The 20,189-nt window shown below is 43.2% G+C and overlaps 1 protein-coding gene across 8 annotated transcripts in view; it reads left to right on the forward strand.

Moving 5' to 3' along the window:
* Positions 1-20,189, forward strand: part of sh3pxd2aa (SH3 and PX domains 2Aa) — a 121,275-nt gene that overhangs the window by 78,462 nt on the left and 22,624 nt on the right. The gene's annotated exons all lie outside the window — the stretch shown is intronic.

Consider the following 20,189-nt stretch of genomic DNA (forward strand, 5'->3'; position numbering starts at 1 on the left):
AACAGTGGTTTCTATGTGTTTCACCAAGAGAAAGTTACTCTGCTAACATCACCAGATCCAGTAGGCATTATGACAGACAGAGGCTGGAGCTGATATAAAACAAAACACCTTTCCAGTGATACGTTCAGCCTTCCTGTTTCACGCTGAAGTTGCTCCCAGGTTGATTTGCCCTTTCGCCACCTCAGTGAAACCTCACAAATTGACATCTCTATTTTTTATTTAACCCCCGAAACTTGGGTAGAAACCACCAAAATCAAAGATGAGTAAAGCAGTTGACCATCACCTGCTGAAGTCTAGCTCTCAGTTTAAGCATGAACAGCGGCCATGATTCAACAGAAATACAATTTCCTTTTGAATATGTTATTGTTACAGCTTTTGAATTTCCTCTAAACATCTCACTGATACTGACAGTAGCTAACTTAGAGTCTTTCCTGCTACAACAACTTGGTTTGGGTTTAGGTAGGATGCATTCACTGACCGGAGAAAGATCAGATTTATGAGCGATCTCACTGAAAAGGATCCAACCAATTAACTGAATCTCATCTGATTGTGATCAGCGGATTATTTATCAATGCTTTTCTGGTCACAGAGTCACTAGCTGAACGCTGAAAGCTGCTAAACCTCCACAGTATTTATTCTAGGCCAGTTGGACATTAGATCCATTTTTCTGATTTACAATCAAAGACAGCTAACTACATGTACCACTCAACAGAGTTTGGCCCAGTCACATGACATGTCGGATGTTCTCTTGGCTCCTGCTTTGAATTATAAACCTCATCTAATGGAGTTTAAAGGACTTTGCACAGAGTACACTTGTTGTTTTACTCATTTATGAACTTTTCAGGATCTTTGCATTCTCTTCATGCTGGGAAATGTGTATCTTGTCTATGACTGCAGCTTTTGGTCAACTGAGTTTCCTTCCAAAACCTTGTATCAAAAACAATGAAATTAGAGATTATTTCCTTTGTTTTTAGTACAAAAGATGAAATAAAATAACCTGGCAAGTGGCATTGATTATGTGTAGCACTCTACACATCGTCTATCTGGGTCTGCTGCCATCGGGTCTGTTTGGGGAAAGGAGGGACATTCAGCTGAACTGTCCAAGCTGATTGGGCGAAGCTACACCTGGTGCCCGCCTACCCAATTCTTATCGCCTCAGTTGTAGCTAATGATGGTATCAAATGAAAATGTTGTAAACATCAGGCACCGTAAGCAACAACAACTTACGCTGGTCATGGCTTAATTTGGATAGTGACGTTTGTACCAACCGTGGATTCTCACCAAACAGACCCGTGCTGGGTCGGTTCTGGAACGGCTGAAGCAGGAGTGGGACAAGATGGGTTCTCGTGTGTTTGTGAGCACATAAATACTGTGAGAATTCAGCTTGCAGGCAAGGTTAGAAATTAAAGAAGGGGCCCTGAGTGTCCTGAGAGAGACAGAGACAGAGAGACGATGGATTGTGTGAGATCTATAGCTTGGTGATAAGTTCTTTACCTCTGGTGCAAACTGTCCTTCATGTACCTGTAAATTTTGCTTGGCATGTTTCTGACATCTGGGAGCTTGGTTAAAGTTTCTTGTTTCAGTAAAATTCACATGCAAGTCCTTCTTGTGTCTCAAGCTAAAGCAATCTCCACTAAATTGAGTCGAGCGGCTTTTAGCCCGTCAAATCACGCTCATTTGATCACGCCATTCACGAGCACAGAGGTGGGTCAGCTAGCTGGTTGGTGGCTAACTGTTGAGACCTTTGCACCAAAAACGCACCAAACGCATTGGTCTGTCACATGATCAAATAAGCTTAATTGGATTGGCTATTGATTTCTGCAACTGGATTTTTGCCTACTATATTTTGCTGGTGATTTTTTTTTTACTGGCGAACTTAAAGTAAAAAAAAAAAAGAAGTTCACATACATAATTGCTCTGAAAAAAATTATTTGTTATAAATTCATTGTCTAAAAAAGGTCTGATTCTAATCAGACTATTTTTATATGCAGGTAGTTTACATGGTAACAAACTAAGAAACACAAAACCTGTTTTTTCTTGCTTGAACGAAGAAGCACAGCCTTTGTAAAATCTTCTTTATAATAAAACGACCCAGTCAGTAATTAATATTCTTACTTCAAAATTACTGAGCAGGAAAATTATAATGTCTCATCGTTTTAGGTTCATACATAAAATAGTACAACAGAAAATGGAAATCATGAAGGCCCACGGCAACAATGTGAAGCTATGTGTGAAAGACGAGCTGTTTTTCCCTGAGACCAAGAGGGGGATCAAATATTTCAAATTTCAAACCTTAAACTACAAATTTCAATTGGCTCTTATACTGGGGATAGGACAGCAACACCTAAAACGTTTAAACGAGTTGAAGCAGTGGGAGAAAGAAGGTGGATTTATGGTGACACCTTCACCACCAAAGCTCACTGTTGGAAAACTGCTGCAAAGAAAGCCGTCTTGGGGTCACAACCTTTCCAAAGCGATTCATTTTGAGCCTTTTATTGACGTTTCAACCAATGGTGCTAAGCGTTTTACAAAATGTTGTGTGTGTTTGGAGTTGCCTGCAGCCAGAGGGTATTCTGATTGCTTTTGTGAAAATATTCACTTTTTAGCTGAACAAGGTTGAATGAATAAAAGTTGCTTTAGTTAGTGACTGGTCTTTGTGTTGTTTTGTGGCTTTAAAGCATTCTGGTTGGCTTGGTGATGAGTTTTAAATGAGATAAAGTGCTGAGGCTCAACAAGGAGATATGAAACTGATGAAGATGAGCTATTCTTGATGTTCTTTCCAAAATACCAATGCAGTAAAACGAGGGCCACCATTTCAACATGTTGCTTAACATTTGAAGTCGTTTCAACCTTGGTTATGTTTTCTGATTAACAACTGGAAAGACACTCAGCTTAGTTGGTTCAGGAGGTTCTGCTGCTGGGAGAAAACACTGTTGAGCCTCTGAGCTGAACATAAGTGCCTAAAACCCACCAGGTTATCTTAAGGTAATCACTTTAAAGTTTTGGTGGACTACTGCAAATTCATCACACTAGATCAGGGGCGGCCGACCAGTTCAGCATCCAGAGCCAGAATAAGATCGAGCAAAGAGTCGACACAGGAGCTCAGTTTGATCACCTCGTTTACGCGACTCCGATTGAACTGAACGGTACACATTGTGGCAATAAGCACCAACAAAACACATCTGGGTGTGAGTGGAGGCCCCTAGTGGTCCGCCACAGTCCACACATTTTTAATAACTCAAATGGCTTGTAATGTAAACTTGCCCCCAGAAACATGTAGGCCTACACACAAGTATATAAATGTATATATGTGTATAAATTACAGTATATTTACATGTAACCTAAATTAAAAGTCTGAAAAAGGGTGTATTGGCAGAAGCAATAAGCTTATAAAGCCCACCCTCCAAAACCATTTTACACTGGACTAGAAAGAAAAATTAAATTAATCATATTTCTAAATAAAATACCCGACAAACTGCAGTTACAGTGAGAGCCCGGACAGGGAGGGGAGCCGCTAGCGACTTGCGAGCGACATGTTCGCTAATTTCCAGTTCGGCTTCATTCATCGCAGAAGAAACGGTTGTTTAGAGAACTTCTGTATTTTCTGTATGTGTTTTTCCACAAACAAATACAGACAATAAAATCACAGCTAAGGGATGAGGTACGTATTCCCCCTGTTGGTTTACATTTACGCTGATGAACGAAACAGCTAATTCCTCTTTGAGTTTTATTGTTGACGACGTCACAGGAGGTAGAATAATTGGGCCGATCAGCTGGTGCTAGTAAATACTTACATGACGCCTCTGATCTGTTGCCTTGGGCCTTTTTAGAAATAGTTTTTGCCCAGTTTTTTTTTTCTATCTGAAGTGAGTTTAATTAATTTATCAGAAAGGTCTGGCTGTTAGCTTTAGGATGTTGGACAGGAAGTTATCTGCTGCTTCTGAATAAACATGTTTATGACAGTTTCAGTTTTAGACTGATGTTCATTTCTATGCAAAGCTGAAAGACAGAAGCTTTGCAGGTGTAATAGGTGCATGCATTATGAAAAGTTTTGGTAATTGGGTATATATGAGCGTGGCCCTAAGGTACACGGGAAGTTTCCTCTGTGGTCCCGGTTTCTCATATCCGGCCTGACAGCATCTGCTCACCAGGCGCGTTTGGACGCTCTGCTCCAAACACGAGCTTCCAACATTTATCGGAGCACTTAGAGCAACACGAGCAACTCCTGAACTTGTCTGGAAGTCTTTCCCAAGAGCTCAATGGGTGTGTGTCTCTGCTGTCGTCATCCTCCTGGCCAGAGAAGGGGAGCAACGGCATGATGATGATGATGATGACATCACTTGGAGGCTGTGCCAAGACAAACACATGTGAGAGCTCGTACTATAACCCTCCTCCAGCGTCCTGCATGCAGGGCTTTACTGCAGCCTTTGGGCCTGTGTGGCCTGACTTTCTGCTCTTCTGAAGCAGAGATCCCGACACTCTAGCTCTTAATTACAACCTATTTTCTCTGACCTCCCAGTGACAGTGAGTCAGAGAAATGCCATCATGTCTTTTATTCCTCTCCAGATACTCTGCAGGTCTGTGGTGGATCTATTTTTTGCCTCTACACATTTAGAGCAGATGTGGCTTTGCATACGTTATCATTTACTCTGAGCGGTTTTTGGACTCTCGTGCTGACTTGATCTGACACAATGACAGGTTCGGCTCCGTAGCAGGATAGTCCATATTTCTCTGCCTGTTTAGGACACTATTGGTCCCACAAATTAAGACTAAGCTGCTGGAGTGCTAAAGTAAAGAGTATTTCACCGCAGCCTCGTAAAAAAGAGAGATTTATTGGGCAATAAAGGTCATTATGGGTGGAAGGTAAAGGGCAACCATCCTTTAGAATATATGTTCTGGACTGCTGTCCTAATTTTCTCTCACCGGTTCCAGCTCCAAGAGTCTGGATGGAGGAATGTCCCAGCTGGAGAAAATCTCCCTGCATATGGGACGAGTTAAATACTGAGCGAGAGTTTGAGGAAAGGAAAGTTCTGACGTTGCAGAGATGGAGATTAGAGGTCAGCTGGGTTAGTCAGGACTCCATCAGCTTTCAGAGTTAATTGGGAGTTTTAAAAGCTAAAATTCACACGTTGAACCCGTTTAAATTTATCATTAAGTTGTGTTGACCTCATTCTACCGGTTCCTCTTGTTTTCTAGAATAGAAACATAAAACACAAATGCATATTTGTATTTTCAGTTGGATCAATATTATACCTTATTAATTGTCAAAGTAATTCACTGCGTTTTGATAGTTGCTGTGAACCATTAAACTTAATGTTCTGATCTCTATGATTTTGTGTTAAATTAAGCTTAAATTGAATGATTTGCATCCATAACTTACAGTGATTCTGGGCTTCAGGCCGACTGGATCAGATGCATGCATCTGTTGTGAGAATGTTATTTCCAGTTATTGGAGACTGGAGAGCTGTCACCGGCTGGGAAAACAATGAAAATCTCTGCTAAAGCCATGATCAGTGTTGTTAGCAGCAATGGCTTGTGAATTTACATTTATGTTTATTTTGTGTCCCCCTAAAGTAAATATAAGAAACGAATCCACCGCTCAGACCATGTGACAGAGCGCATAGTTTATGTTGGGAAAAGATCCGCCTCGTCCAACTTTATTATCCAAAACAAATGGATTAAGCAGAAGTGACCCAACACTAAACTTTGGTTCAGTTTGCTGTCCAAGCCACAACAGCAGTCACAGAAGCAATTTCCTTCATTACTTTGGAGCTGATTGCTCTGAGGTCCCAGAGACACTTTGCTAAATAGATTTGACAGCTTTGCTCTGGAGTTGTACCTCTCTCATAGTGCACCCCCCCCCTCCCCTGCTGTGACTTTTAGATCAAACTATCCCTCTGTTTTGGAAAATGACAGCATTTCTGTTTCCGTGGACTGCAGTCATAAATCGCCTGCATGGAAACGGTGCGGACGTTTCTCAGTAGCATGGCGGTGATTGTTAGAGGCGGTGAAGTGCCGCTGCAGGCGCATCTAGAGCCAAACCGTTTGGCAACATTTCCCCCGCCGCATCTTTCCCACAGCCCGGGGGATCTGGTGAGGCTGGTAGCACTTATATTCAACGTGTACCAGCTTTGTGAAGCCGTAAGCTCAGTGTGTCACACCATGAAGTGTGAGGAAACCGTGAGCGCCGCTTTTATGGTTTGTTAAAAAATGTGCGTACGAGAGAGCTCCGCTTTACTCGATCCTCGTCGTATGTGCCATCAACCTTCTACAACCTGACATTGTCCATAAAAACCTTTATGTCTCTGGAAGTCGCAGCATCAGGTTAGGATCCTTCTAACCCTGGAAACAGGCTGATCCAGAACGCTGCTGCCCGCGTCCTCACTAAGACTAAGAACGTAGAGAACATGGACCCGGTTCTGAAGTCCTCACTAAGACTAAGAGTGTAGAGAACATGGACCCGGTTCTGAAGTCCTTCCACTAAGACTAAGAATGTAGAGAACATGGACCCGGTTCTGAAGTCCTTCCACTAAGACTAAGAATGTAGAGAACATGGACCCGGTTCTGAAGTCCTCACTAAGACTAAGAACATAGAGAACATGGACCCGGTTCTGAAGTCCTCACTAAGACTAAGAAAGTAGAGAACATGGACCCGGTTCTGAAGTCCTTCCACTAAGACTAAGAATGTAGAGAACATGGACCCGGTTCTGAAGTCCCCACTTAGACTAAGAATGTAGAGAACATGGACCCGGTTCTGAAGTCCTTCCACTAAGACTAAGAATGTAGAGAACATGGACCCGGTTCTGAAGTCCTCACTAAGACTAAGAACATAGAGAACATGGACCCGGTTCTGAAGTCCTCACTAAGACTAAGAAAGTAGAGAACATGGACCCGGTTCTGAAGTCCTTCCACTAAGACTAAGAATGTAGAGAACATGGACCCGGTTCTGAAGTCCTTCCACTAAGACTAAGAATGTAGAGAACATGGACCCGGTTCTGAAGTCCCCACTTAGACTAAGAATGTAGAGAACATGGACCCGGTTCTGAAGTCCTCACTAAGACTAAGAAAGTAGAGAACATGGACCCGGTTCTGAAGTCCTTCCACTAAGACTAAGAATGTAGAGAACATGGACCCGGTTCTGAAGTCCCCACTTAGACTAAGAATGTAGAGAACATGGACCCGGTTCTGAAGTCCTCACTAAGACTAAGAAAGTAGAGAACATGGACCCGGTTCTGAAGTCCTTCCACTAAGACTAAGAATGTAGAGAACATGGACCCGGTTCTGAAGTCCTCACTAAGACTAAGAACATAGAGAACATGGACCCGGTTCTGAAGTCCTCACTAAGACTAAGAAAGTAGAGAACATGGACCCGGTTCTGAAGTCCTTCCACTAAGACTAAGAATGTAGAGAACATGGACCCGGTTCTGAAGTCCCCACTTAGACTAAGAATGTAGAGAACATGGACCCGGTTCTGAAGTCCTCACTAAGACTAAGAAAGTAGAGAACATGGACCCGGTTCTGAAGTCCTTCCACTAAGACTAAGAATGTAGAGAACATGGACCCGGTTCTGAAGTCCCCACTTAGACTAAGAATGTAGAGAACATGGACCCGGTTCTGAAGTCCTTCCATGGTTCCCTGGATCTCAGAGAATAGACTTTAAAATCCTTCTGTTAGTCTATAAATCCCTGAATTAGCACCTAAATCCATCACAGACTTGTTATCAGGGCATCAACCCTCCAGACCACTCAGGTCTTCTGGCTCCAGCCTGCTCTGCAGAACCAGAACCAGAACCAGAACCAGACATGGAGAAGCAGCATTTAGTTCCTATGCTCCACTGATCTGGAACGAACTCCCAGAAAAAAAAATAGTAATAGTAATACTTCCTTTAAATCAAAATAAATTAGGATTGCCTTCGACTGTTCTAGTTAAACTGTTTTACTGAAACGTCATTAGTTCAACTTTGTAGTCCAACTGTTAATATTTGCTTTTAGTTTCGATTTTCCCATGTTTTATTTTGTTTCTATGTTTTATTCCAACTTTTTCAGCATTAATTCCGTTTTTATTTTCCTATATTTTAATCATGTAAAGCACTTTGCATTGTCTTTGTACTGAAATGTGCTATACAGATAAATTTGCCTTGCCTTGATGGGATGCAGGGTGTTGGCGTTACCTGTTTGATGACGGGTCATGCCAACAAACAGCAACATGCTGCTCAAAGCAAGTTCTGATACATCCTGTGGGTCCTAGAGCAGACTGGGGGTCTTCAGCCTGCATGATGCTTTACATGGAGATCGTTTACTTTGTTTTATTGAGTTGATCATCCACTTGGCCAAAAGGGAACAACAACCCAAGGATCTTAGTCAACTTCAATGCTACCATTCTAAAACTTTAAAAATGTAACGGCTCCATCCTTTAATGTTTGATTTGAATTTAAAGGTACATTGTCAAGTGTACAGAGGTTTATGGATGGGGGTAAAGAGGAGATGAAGTTATTTGGTGTGAGAGAATAAGATGCAGAAGATGGCGTGAGGTGGAGACAGATTACTTGCTGTGGCCTCCCCTGAAAGGGAAAAGCCAACAGAAGAAGAAGTCAGATCTAATGTTTGAGGAACCAGTTTGTGAAATAAAAGCAAATAGACTTTCAACGGGTTTGCTGTTCAGAGCTTTGCAGGATTTAGCTGATGCCTAATTTCGGAAAATAATTGCTGCATTTAAGAGCTGGTGTTCTCCAAAGCTAATAAAAACCCAGAGAAGCCGCTTTGTTCTGTTGCTTTTAGGACTTCTGGTGGTTCTCATGGTGGCGAGTTTCATTCTGAGTTGTAATTGGGGAAAAAAACAGGATGCTTTCTGGATTAGAAATGGACCGTTTTAGGAGGCGGAGGGAGCGCCGGTCAGTACCAGGGAGGGTGGTGTCATTCTTTTCCAGCTCAGGTAGTTTCATCCAGCAACAACAAGAACATATCTGATGCTCAGGGTAGAAACTGTACTTCATGGTCGGCAGACCCAGTAGGATTACGTTTTTTTTAAGAAAGTAAAACTAGCAAAGAAGAGAAAGGAGACATAGTGTCCACTTCCAAAACAACAAACAACTCCAAGGAGCGTTTTCCTGGAAAGAACAGAAACCCTGACTACAGCGCCTGCGTTTGCAGCCTGGGCCTCAAAGCTGATGAAAAACGGTTTAAATAAAAGTGTAAAGAAACCCCACAGCACCAGAAAACTCCCACACGCCCACACACACCATACGTTCCTGAATCCAGACGTTTAGCCAGAGCCCGCTGAGCGTGATGTTTAGTCAACTCTGGTTACTGAACCTTCCACATGCGCCTATCAGCTTTCACTTGTTGGAGCGGATCAGCGGCAGGCGTTGTGCGTTGGGTAAAAACTTCAATCAGGCGTCATGAGCTTCAAACACTTTCATCATCAGGGAGTTCCAGCAAAGCTCTGAACCATCCAGCAGACTTCCCAGGAAGAAACGCTTTGCTGCCTTCTCACATGTCCCGTTTAATCCTCCAGGCAAACGTTTCAGTTGTTTAAAACTTTCACTTCCTGGAGGCGCTGAGAGTCTTTCCAGTTTCTACTTTAGGAACTGAACGTTTTGAACAAAGGATGTTCATGGTTCAGACAAAGAGCTCATCAAACTGGTCATGCTTACATTAAACAGGAGGAGCGTTTTTGGGGCAGTTGGCAGGACGGTGGTTCTGACTCACAGCTTCCCCGCCCTGTTAACAACACTCATACCAGTATAAATGTATAGGTGGAAATATGCTGTAAATCCTGAATAATAAAGGGTTTGTAGGCTGAAGATCAATTTTTTTACCACAGCCATCGTTGGTTTCTGCCACTTTACAGCTGGTTGAACATTTTGTAACAGGTTGTATGGTAACTGCACCAGAAGAGACTTTCTATAGTTTCCTTTCTGCAGAATTTTATCACTGCCAACACCTCCATGTTGGCTTCACATGGTTTTCTGTGTAGCTGTGCTAACAATCTGTCCATGCATGAGCTTCATTTTTATTGTTATTTTCATCTTCAGTCAGAGGCGTCTTCAGACCGCTGTAATACTGACTGCTACAGGAGATCCTCCCTGCCCTCAGCCATCAGCGTCTGTAATGATGTTTTTGAGAATCTCTGACAGCAAAAAACAAATTCAGCTGGAGATTAATAAAGTATTTGTGAATTGAATTGATCTCCTAGTTCTTGTCACATGATTTTTGTGATGGGTGGGCTTCCAGTTGTCCCTGAGCTGTGAGATATATCTGGACCTTCTGGTTCTGGGCTAGAAATATGATCCAAAATGATTTATCTTTGTCCACTCGATGAATCAGAAGCGCTTTTTGAGATGACAGCAATTCCTGCACAATAAACCAGCGAGAGGTAAACATAATACCGCAGCTGGACGTTCAGCAGCAGAGACGGTTTCTTTCTTCTGCTTATTGTTTGGCTCTCCCCTGATGCTCAATCTGTAAAGAAAAAAAGATGAGCAGGCAGTTTGTTGTGCTGCGCTGGAACGCTACACGCCGTTCCCGAGCACTCGCTGCTCTCCTGGGGATCTGCTCCTTATTAGAGGACAGGAGGAAGTAACCAGAGCGACAGTCGTCCCTGTCCAACATTTCGGCCCTTCTTACTGTAAAAAACCGGAGAACCCAAAGGAGAGCGTGCCGAGTAGCTTTTGGACCAGCATGGAAAACGACAGCTTTGAAGCTCCAGCCAAACATCTGCTGCTCCCTCCCCCCCCCCCCCTCCACCTCTCAGATTGTATCCACACTTCTACCGCTCCTTTAATCTCCGTCTCCCCCTCCCTCCCTTGCTCTCCTTCTCACCTGTGTTTTTTCTTCAGACCCACTCCCACGTCAGCCGGGCCTGGCGGTCAGCGATAAGCCCGCTCTGCTCACTGTGACCTCGTCTTCGCCTCTGTGACTGGAAGCTGGCAATTATCGCCTGCCGAGACACAGCGTGGAAAGAAACTTCCAATTAGAGTTTTGTACCGTGAGAAACGCCAATTACGGTCCCTGTGCTGCCTTGCTCATGAATATCCGTGCTGCATGTGGGTGACAGTGGGTGCTGCTCCGTAGCGTCGGAGCATTTTACTCATTAGGTCTTGAGCGCCTTGTAAATTCTTCAGAGCTCTTCATGTCAGACGAGCTAAATAGCTAAAGGAAAAATAGCATACCTGTCCGTCTCCTCTGGTTTAAGTGAAAAAGGGCTTCCAGTTCTTTGCTTCTTGGAACACCTGGGCGACTAAGAGGCCCAACAGGAAAGCGCTGGTGTTCTGGTTTCGCTGAGCAGCACGAATCTCAGCTCCAGCTGAAGCCACGAGGCTTTCTTTGGGATTCTTTGGGAATCCTTGGGATTTCTCTGCCCGTCGACATGAGTCAACCCGACCAACCACAACAAGGCGGGATCTCCTCAACCTGTTTAAACAACCCTCCGCCCTGCAGCTCTGCAGCATGACATTTATTACCTGAACACCTTTTTCTTTGTCTCGTCCATTTTCACAGCTGCTGTGGCTGCTGAGCCCAGCAGGCGCCGGGACAAATGTTTTTTTTTTCCACGGCAGGCCACCATAGATTGGCATGTGTGAACTTCCAGCGTTGGGAAAATGACTTGCTCTGTAGCCTTCGTCTGTCACCTGCTCCAGGTGTTTGGCTTTATCTTTGCTCTCTGTCCTCTCCATTTTCCTTTTGTCAGTTCTCCAAGTTGTTGCGTTGTTTGTCATTATTTTGTATTCAGTTCTTTGTGTATTCCTGACTTTTGTTTTTTTGGAAATTTGGAATTATTCCGTTAAATCTCCATCCAGTCTTTCCCCTCTGTGTTATAGTTGTTTCTCAGTTTAGCTCTATACGTGTTAATTAGCCTCCCCCCCTCAGCTTCGCTGCTATGATGCTGCTAAAGCTGCTCCACTGTTCCTCTGAGTAGTTTTTCTGGTTCCTTTCTCTATTTTCCACCTGGGCCTCAGACTATTTCAGCTCCTGGTTTGTCAATGTTCATATTCCCTCATCCTGTCCATCACACTGCTTCTTACTTCCTGCACCTCATGGCCTGTTTCTCCTGCGAGTCCCCTTGAAAGTTCCACAAACACAACTTCATCAAGGAATGTTTGAAAAAAGTCTAATATAATGTGAGTACATGCATTATGTATGTACTCACATGCATGTTTTCTAATTGTTATTTATAATGGGAAAACAAACTAGTGAAACCAAGATGGCTATGTGTAAAAAAGTAACAACCCCTTTGTTAAATCATGAATCATTTCTAGTTCAATTTCAGTTTTAAACAGAACCTGTCTGACACATGAAGCAGACTAAAAGATCTCAGAAAGAAAGGCGTCACACTCCGATCCAAAGATATCAAGAAGGGATGAGAAACAAAGTTCTTGACATTAATCAATTCCGAAGGCTTTTGATATTCTGGCAAACCCGGGAGAAAACTGTTACCAACAAATTATAAGAACATTGAATTTCCTAGGAGTGGCCAAACTACCAAAATGAATCCATGAAGAAACCAGCGACTCATCTGGGAGGTCAGAAAAGAACCTGAACAACATCTGAATGTCCGCTTGCCTCACTTACTTAGTTAAGGTCAGACTTCATGACGCAACAATAAGGAGATTGAGCCTGGATGTCCTCCATTGAAGAGTTTCTTGGCCAGAACCACTGCTGCTCAGAAAAAGAGCTCAAAGTCTTACACCGACCAAAAATACCAAAAATGATGGTCTTCAATCCTTTTGGGAAATATTCAGTGGACGAGCCAAAAGTGGAACACGGCAACTAGTCAACCTTTTCTGACTGTCTGATTGATATTGTGTTTTCTTTTTTGTGTTTTTAAAAAAATTCCATAGCATTAAATTAAATAATTAAATGATTTAAATGTTACTGATTGCCAGAAGAGGTTAGAATCCCGACATCAGTGAGTGACTCCTTATTTTCTTAGTTTTCCGGTTCTTAAACTACTCTGCACCTTCTGCTTTCTTATATTAATCCATCTTGCCTACTTTCTTAGACCATGTGGAACCATTTGTAAAACAACAGAAAAAAAAGGGAAACAGGAAGAGAATCAAAACTGAGTCTACCTTTGCACTCGCTTAGTTTGTTGTGAAAGTTCAGTCAGAAATTCTGGGTGTGGTAAACAGAGAGAACCTAACTGTAGCTGCCTTGGGAGCCTTCATAATATCTGCTAAACTATTTTGGCTTCTATGAAGAGTTTAAAGACAGTATCCCTAACATGTATGATGATGTTTTAAATGAAGTAAATGGTTTGAACATTTTAGCTGAATCACGCAGCGTATGATTGCGTTACGCGTGAAACGCAAGATCCTACTAATTATCCCACGTCAGGAATCCAGATCAACGCTCCTCAGTCTGGAACCCTGTAAAGGACTCGCAGGTAGATGAGAAACAGCGTCAAAATAAAGCAGGTATTTATTTAGCACTTTTTAACAGGATCTTAGACACAAACCCAAACGCAGCTCGGCTCCATGTGCGGATCCATGCATATGCTGAGCCAAGTTTTGCTTTGCTTTAATTGCCTCTGAGTAATTTTCCTCCATCTGGTTGCCAATCTTTGGTCCAGATCTCCTCCTACGGGACAGATTTTCTGTGAAAACTGTAATCTGTCAACAAGGCGCTCACACACCAGGGTCGGCCCACTTCTCCCAGGACCCGGGTCCTCCACGCTGCCAACTCGTGCCTTTCTTCTCACATCTGCATGCTGGTGTTGTCTCCCTCACCTCGCGCCGGTCGGCCGTTCCAACCCTTTGAGCGGCTGGCAACCGTCCTCCTGGTCCTCGTTTGTCTGACTTTATCGAGTCCACTCTCTCCAGAGGCAGATTTATGGGGGGGTCGGGCTCTGCCCAAATGTTGCTTGCACCGACACATGTGCTGGTGGTGGAGGGTGAAGCTGTGCATGTGTGAGTAACACAGAGGCTGAGTTTTCTTTGTTGGCGGCCAGATTTCACTTCGTTCAGTCGTCTGTTTCTCTCCTTTGAGTTTTAAGATCACGTTCAACTTCAGCTTCATCTAAAAACAGCAGTTGATTCACAGCTTTTGTGGCTTATCAGCGTTTCAGTTTATCTCCACGGTAGCTTGTGTCGGTCAGTTGAGATGAAGCAGCTGTGACGCTGGTCCTCGCCAAGGTCGATGGCGTGCCGCGGCTTCGCTTCTCTACCAGTGGGAGGAACGTGTTGTGCTGTTTTCTTTCTTCTAATACAGAGGCGGACGTGAAGAGGACGAGCTCCAGCCTTTGTTTCTCTGCAGAACCAGAATGCCTCTCTTACAGGTGGCTTCAATTCTTCAGATTTTTCCTTTTTTTTTTTTTTTAAGTTGCACTGAATCAGGGTATAAAAGCCCTAATTTGTTTCATATGAGCCAAGTACTTCTCTCTGCCAGGCAGACCTTTTATTGCCCAGGATAATAGGAAACAAAATAGTTTAAAGAATGAAAACAGCAATGGCCAGATTCAGTAAACTGTTTACTGGCTCTGCTGTGAGAGTTCAGATCTTTTTGTTATCTGCCAACCTTTAATGAGCATCAGAAGCTGCTATTAGCAGGAGTTTCAGACCTAACGGGCTTGTAGCTGCTAAGTTTCCAAAGTCAGGGACATTTGATCGAGACTTGACCGGGACCCTTTTCACTTTTTATCTTATCGGAGATACAGCTGTGAGAAAAGATTTTCCTCCTCCCTGGTTTGACCTGTTTTTGCTTTTCTGTCGCACTTAATGAAGGCAAAAAATTTCTAACAGTGCTGTAAATAACTATCAATAACTATCAATATGCTAATCCATGGATAGTGTTATGATCTCTTATTTTTGATCTTTTATGATAGATGAACTAAAACTAGATCATATTGGGAGTGTGAACTTAGTTCATAATGTTTGTGTCCTGAACCTTGAACATGAATTGATTCAGTTCTTCTGCTGTGAACCGACTCAGGACTGGTTCTTGGTGAGATTCAACTGGCACGACACCCACCGTATAAATGTTTATCCATAATTCACCGAATTTGTGGAAAACCATGAACAACATATCCACATAGAAAGCGCATTCTAACTGTTTAGCACGGTGGTGGAGGGGTGATGATTTGGATTAATTTTTATGAGACCATCTGACCCACGAATGAAGAGAGGGTCATCAATAGGACCATTATCCCAGACACAGCAACAAATTTACAATAATTCAATTAAATTTTATTTATACAGCGCCAATTCATGAAACACATCATCTCAAGGCACTTTCTAAAGTCAGACTCCATCAGATCCTCCAGGATGGTCAGAAAGTCTCCTCTCTAAGGAAACCCAGCAGGTTGCATCAAGTCTCTCCAAGCAGCATTCACTCCTCCTGAAAGAGCGTAGAGCCACAGTGGACAGTCGTCTGCATTGTTGATGGCTTTGCAGCAATCCCTCATACTGAGCATGCATGAAGCGACAGTGGAGAGGAAAACTCCCCTTGAACAGGGAGGAGAACCTCCAGCAGAACCAGAACCAGGCTCGGTGTGAACGCTCATCTGCCTCCACCCACTGGGGCTTAGAGAAGACAGAGCAGAGACACAGAAAGCACAGAAGCTCACATTGACCTAGGAGTACTTTCTATGTTAGATGGTAATAGTGGATGATCTGCCTCCCCTGATGATGTCACAGCTAACAGAACACCAGACCAGCTGTACCTTCTATGAAGAGAAAAATGACAGAGAACAGAAATAACAAGAAACAATTCAAAACCTCCTCTTGATGGGAGTGCTGTGATAGGAGAGTCCATCCTGGAGGCCCTTAAGTGGCCCTTGGCTACTTGGAAACATTAGCTACAAAGTGCTGTTCTTATGTTCATTCATTCATCAGAATGTGCTTCCTTTTCTTCAGCAGTCATCATAATGTTATTACTATAATAGCTGAATGTAGGGCAGCTCAGGGTTTAGCCCTGTAGCTCTGCAGCTAGAAGGTCTGGGGTCTCCCAATGCATGTGTGAGTCCTCTCTGGGTACCCTGGCATCCTCCAACTGTCTGAAGACTTTTCCGTTAGGGTAGTCGATCTCTGTGAAATTGCCCTTAGGTCTGATTGTGTTTCTGTGTTGCCCTGTGATGGACTGCTGACCTGTCCAGGGTGTAATCCATCTCTCGTCCAATGATCCTTCCCCCCAAGGACCTGCGAGGATAGACGGGTATATGCAACGAAGGGGGGGAGGGGGGGTTAGCTGAATGTCTCAAGTTGATGGATGTTAACTGAATAAGCATAGGTTTTAAGTAAGATTATTTTTTTAGGAAACACACAGTGATTATCTTTGAAACAGGCAGTATTTGTAACACCTAATGAGGATTATTTAACTGTCACACCATCAAGAACAATGTTCTGTAAAATGCAGAGATGAAAATCGATCCCTATGGAGCCAAACTGACCTCTGCTGAAACCTGAAGGCTCTGGTCCGTCTCTGCAGGAGGATAAAGCTGCGGTGACTGCAGCTGCCGTGCAGAGCTCAGGGCATCTGAACGTCTGCAGGTTGAATTAAGCTCTGTGTTGGCTGTGAGGTGCAAGCTGTGTGCAGGAACTCCAGGAACGAGAGGATCCCAGAGGGATTCTAGGTGTCTGTGAGGTTTAGCTGTCTCCGTCTGTGTGCTTCAGGCCTCAGACTCCTCTACAAACACGTTTCTCAAGTCAAACTTTTATTACTTGTTCATTTTCCTCTGAGGTTGATAGAATCTGTTTCAACTCAATGACAAAGGCACCTTACAAGGCCTTTTAACTCTATAAAAAGCATCACTGGAACATTTTTGATCCGTAGACATCTTTGTCAGGACAACCTGATGATAAAATATTTATAATCGAGGCTAGAAACGTGTAATTTTGGCAATATTGTGCAGGTGAAAGGGATGAAAGCGATGTCCTAGAAACCTGATTTTTTGAATGGACCAGAATAGAATAATTCTTCATTTTGTTAATCAGCAGCTAATTGGTGATTGAAATAGATCTCATAAGATTAAAAATTGTACTAAACAATACAATTGTGCAACAAATGCAGCATTTTGTGCCAAAATGTACTGATGAAATAAACTGCTTGTTTATTCCTGGTCCTTGCCTTCACCTGGAAGTTTATTTGTTTATTTATTTAGAATAAACCACCTCAAATTCATCATGCCACTTCCAAGCTCTAGTCTTTAAATTTGGTCCATCTACAAACACTTTAAAGAAAAAAATACAGCTTATAATTGTTGTTAAATGTTAACCGTAGCTGTTTCAGAGAGGACACCTAAAGGATAACCATAATGCAGAGGCACAGAGCCACGTAGGGCAGCGAGAGAATGACCACCAAAACTCAGGAAAACAATCTGCCGCCATAAATCAGAGAAATCAAACTTACGGGCTGAATCACAGCGATTACGTTTTAAAAATACAAATGTCTCCAAACCAGAACCATGAGAAGGAGCCACCACAGCCTCCCAACGAATCCCAGATCATCTAACATTTATACGGGGATGGATCATGTCACTGAACGATGGCATGAAGTGAAAATCCCGACCACAGTGAGACTCTTTAAACAGAAAACAGTTTCAGTCCAGGAGGAGAAAACTCAGGTCTGTAAGCTAACTGCAGTGAACAACTTCATTCCTGAGTGATGTCTCACTGCAATCATTGTTAATCTGTTCTCATTCAGGCTCACTGCGGTGAGGAGCTTTTAAATTCTTGTTAAACAAACACATCGGCTATGAAAGCATTTAAATGTTGGGAAACAACATTGTGGATTGCTTAAATTCTAATAAATATAATTTTTATTGTTGTTGACTTGAAATCTGTCTTTAGCACAGGACTCCTGTTAATTATGACAGGCGCCTCCTGTTCCTTCTGTGTTTTCATCATATTCCAGGAAATCTTTGGTGACATGCAACGTGGGGAATCTTGTATATGGAACAGATAATCTATGTGGTGGAATAATTCACGTTTTCTCATGCCATGTTTGTTCTTTGGTGCCACCACGTCTCTCCTGCCTTCTTCCTGCTCTAAGTCTCATCTAGTCCACCTGTATTAAGCTACGTCTCCTCCCTGCTTCACCTGCGCGCTGCACTACTCAAAGCTAGGATTGGCGTTTCCCCAAGTCCCTTTTTGAAGAAATGCACAAGACTCTTCCACACATCAGGGGAATCACGGGAAAAAATCTCCAAAATTCACTCTGGTTTTACTTCTTTGTTACTGAGACCTTCCTCTTCTTCTCATAAACTTGTATACAGTTCCCTTCTTGTGACTCTCAGCCATGTTCAAAGTCTACGGTGAGAGCAGCGGAGCTACAATGAACGGCTAACACCAGACCTCTCAACTTTTATCAAAAGTTAGGAGTGAGATTATGCTAATTTGGGGGCGGGGCTTGTTTGGGGGCGGGGCTAACAGGACCCTGGAAGAGCCGGTGGAGCCAACTCCATCTCATTTTTATCCCACCAGACAATGAAGACATGTATTACTTGTGTTAAAAAGAGAAAGAGACATATTAATACTTAATAATAATAATACTTAATTAATTGTTCAGTTAATGGATTAAAACATAAATAATACACAATTGTTCAAATAATACTGAATAAAATTAAGTAGATTTTAATTATTGACCGAATTATTATACTGTTACACATTCATCTATGGGTTGTTTATCATTGTAAATCTATAGTTTCATCAAGCCTTTATGATCAACAATTACCCCTCAGCAGCAACACTGAAGCACACAGAGGTTCCCGCTGCGTCTTTACGCACGATCCAGCTGCTGATGTCTCCCTCTTTTCAGCTCAATGCACTTCTAGACTGTTACAGTTTATAACATTCTCATCACCTTTCACAGCGACAGGTTTCTCAGTCAGTCGCTGCGCTGACCAGACAAATCTCTATTGCTCTCGTCAGTGCGCTCTGGGCGCACTGACGCCCAGAAAGCACCTGCTCCGAGGGAAAGGAGGGGGGGAGAGGAGCAAGCGCGGAGGCACAGAAATACGGTGCATGTAGTTACAAAATGCAGAATTAATAAAAACGAAACTTATAAACTGACCAAGTGACGTTTTAAACTGCATCTGGTTAGCAGAACTGTTTTATGATCCAGCGTGCAGCCATGACTGGTTCTGAATGAACCGGTCATCTCGCAGCAGCTCCGCCCCCTCCCCTCCTGTGTACGCGGTACAGGACCTTACCGGCTCACTTTCACCGCTGTTAAGACTAAAATTATTCATAACTCTGATCGCTCTTCCTGCTGCTCTGTTAACACGAACTGCAGCAGGAATTACTGATGGCCACAAGCTGTGAAAGAAGCCGAAACAGCTCAGCAGAAGGCAGAGTTTTGTCGTCCGCAGCCCAGACGGGCTTTGTGATTTTTATGCGTGAGAAATGCCATGTTTGCGTGTGAAATGCCATGTGTTGCGTGTGAGCGTGTGAAGTTAGTGAAATGCGTGTGTCACACGGTCAATGCGTGAGAGTTGAGAGCTATGGCTAACACCGAAGCTAACCGCTAAGCTAACTGCTAAGCTAACTGGATACATAAACACTAGATATGCGCAGCCAGCAAGAAGAAACTAGGAAGGAACAAGAGTCAGAATGATAGTATGTGGGATAACCAATAGATAAGATGATACCCCCAGAACCTGAGGGACTGAGGGGAGTGAGAGTAGGAACTAAACTCTGACCAATCTCTGCCATTCTGTCCGAATTATAGGGATTGGTTATTTTTTTACAGGCCTGCCCCACATTTTTTAACCTCGTTTTTCTGAATTCATAATGTAATGACTAGTTTCAAGATCGAAGAACAATTTACAGAGTATAACAAAAAGTGTTTCTGAACAAGATTACTAACAATAGCTCTAAGCTCCTCGCCAGATTATTGGCCGCTTTGAGCCAGTAGACGTCCAGCAGTTCCTTACCGTGCTATCTACAGCTTTTGTTATTCACCTTGTTTAACAGCCACAGGTTTACCTCTTTGCTTTGCTCATGACTGATCTCTATCGCTGGACACCAACGCTCGCTCTGCCTCTCGACTACCGACTCTCACCTAAACCCTCTGATGGTGCGTTCAGACTGAACCCGAGTTGAGCGTTGGACGCTTGTGCAGAGCGTCAGCGACGTGTGGACAGACCCGTCAGACGTGCGTTGGGAAGAGCTACCCTGTTCCTTTCCTCATATCAGGGAAATATTTACCGTGGTAAAAGTTTTGATAACTTACCCGAGATCCAAACTTCCTCGCTGA

This window comes from Fundulus heteroclitus, chromosome 5, assembly GCF_011125445.2.
Source record: "Fundulus heteroclitus isolate FHET01 chromosome 5, MU-UCD_Fhet_4.1, whole genome shotgun sequence".
Classification (NCBI taxonomy): Eukaryota; Metazoa; Chordata; class Actinopteri; order Cyprinodontiformes; family Fundulidae; genus Fundulus; species Fundulus heteroclitus.